The sequence below is a fragment of the Lactuca virosa genome, chromosome 1 (assembly GCF_052849685.1).
Source record: "Lactuca virosa cultivar CGN04683 chromosome 1, Lactuca_virosa_CGN04683_v6, whole genome shotgun sequence".
NCBI lineage: Eukaryota > Viridiplantae > Streptophyta > Magnoliopsida > Asterales > Asteraceae > Lactuca > Lactuca virosa.
The window spans coordinates 215,152,089-215,154,616 of record NC_136426.1 but is presented as its reverse complement, the minus strand read 5'-3'; positions in this window follow the sequence as shown (position 1 = coordinate 215,154,616).

The following is a 2,528-nucleotide window of genomic DNA, read 5'->3' as shown; positions in this document are numbered from 1 at the left end:
GAGGAGGTGAAGGCAGTTGAACCAGAAAAGGTTTTCGGTGGGCTCAACCAACAATTTACCCTTCAATATTGCTCCTCTTTCTTGAATCCTCACCCTCATCTGTTGTGACATAAGAACATGGTTTGGCATGCGGAATTAAAGATTGCCCAATGAACATGGTGATTTGGGTGTTCAAGAGATGTATTGAATATGTATGGTGTTACACAAAAAGGGACACAGATCTAGTCTACATAAATAACACACACTTACACACTCACTTTTACATCCCTCAAGCACACCTCTACAAGTGGTATAAACCCACTATATATAGAGGTGTTTACATGTCTCTCTCTCACTCTCTAATACTCATTAGTCAAAAGGATAATGCACCACATGTATGTGGGTCTACAAGTGTCAAACCATCTACAAAGTCATACATGAAGAACTTTGCACCCCAACATTCTCCCCCTCAAAGTTAGGAATGGATGACTCACTTCAAATCTTCCAAAGTCGAGCAACTATGCGGTTCGAGCCTTAAAGGTGACACATATCGAAACGAACTTCAATCTTCAATTCTTCAATTTGGGCTCTAGGATGTGAGACCATACAAACCGAGCATCAACGAATAATCACGAGCTTCTCAAACTCTAAATCGATCACCCTAAAGTTGAGCATAAAAACACACCCCAAAAATCTTCAATAATTCCAAACCCATTTCGAAAATAAATCATTTCCGAACTTCCAATTGCATCATTTCGTAAGCTTCAAAACTTCAAGATCACTTTGGTCTTCAAATCTGCGTAATATGAAAAATTCAAGTTCGAATTTCCATATAAACTTCTCCCCCTTTTTATAATCGAAATTTGATTATAAAACCTTCAAGGAAAGAGAACGTGCTCTATTCAGAATTTTTCGTGTCAAAACTCCCCCTTAACATGTGGCATAAACTTTGTGCTTTAATCCGGAAAATCCAAAAAATATTCAATCTTTAGCTTCGTTCGCGGATCGCCTTTGACAAAATTTCTCAAAAATCGGTAGAAATTGTCAATTTCAAAATTCTGCAGTGACCCGGTGCGCCCAAAACAGCAATATATGCAAAACTATCCCCCTTTTCCAAAGCTGGGTAGAAAGCGTCAATTTGCACAAACTGCAGGGCCTGAAATGCATATTCTTCAATTTTCAGCAAAATCAGCCCTTTTTCGAATTTGGGTATGAACCGCCAAATGTTCGAAACCTCAGGGAATATTTTCGAAAATTATGCCTTTTGTTCCCCAAACATACGAAACTTTGCGTCCAAACATACGAAAGTTTGTATATTCGTATGAAAGTTTAGGGACTGCATGCGAAACATTTCCATTTGTCTTCAAAAATAACGCTCACGTACGAAGGTTTTGTAAAATGTGTCAAACAGTCGAAATTTCAGGGGCCAAATTCGAAACTTCTGCTTTTTCATTCCATACATACGAAATGTTGTCCTATTCCCAATCATACGAAGCCTTGTCTATTCATACGAAAGTTTGGAAAAGGTGTTAAACTGTTCAAAGTTTAGGGGCCATTTTCGTAACTTTTGGGTTTCTTCTTCATTCAACGTTCCTTCAACGTACGAAACTTTTTCTTTCTCTCTCCCCTTTGTACGAAACTTCATCACCCTTGAACAAAATTTTTCTCTCTGATTAACGAAATCTTCATTCAGATTAATGAAATCGAAGCATGTCGAACGCTTAACGGTGATCAGTAACCTCTTGATCATTCAGATGCTTAATCGACATTTCGTTAACACTAGATTTTCTCAAAATCATCGACATCAACCGGCAAGTATAGACTTCGTTCATAACACCAAAACCTTCGTCTTTCAAACACTAACCCATCGATTCCAAACTAACGAATCTAGATTCCAAGTGTTCGTTCTCATAGCCTTTATCAATTTCAAATCGAGTTCAACATACAACCAAAAAGCAACATCAAACCCTTCGAATCGATCAACCTCAAATTCAGACTTCGTTTCTTCAAGCTATAACTCAAAATCGTTATCACAATCCAAACAACAACCATACAGGAACCCTTCGTACATCAACGATTTCTTCCTAAAATCAAACTTTCAATTTCAATTTCGTGCCATTAAAATCGTCGATTCCTTGACCCATCGACTCTTCAAAATTGTTCTTACAGTTCTTCGATTTCAATCTGACCTCTTCCCAAATCAAAAACTTTCGTTCGTTTATCCCTTCTGTTCGTTCATTACTCCAATCCTTTTCCTTTTCAATTCACGAACCCAGTATGATACAGGAAGCAAACGGATGAACATCATTGACCATCGATCATCAAATCCATTCACGATTCAATCCAACAACTTCCGAATAATCCAAAATTAATGATGCGGACATCGATCGATTCCAAGTCTAAAATCAAATCATCTAAGTTCGATTCTGGTACTATTCGTTCTCAAGTCTAACCAAAAAATCTTGATTCCAAATCTTCATTCTCACAGCCTTCATTCCCAATTCATTCCTTTCGTTATCTGTATCTTCGTTCCTCATCAAGACCATAAA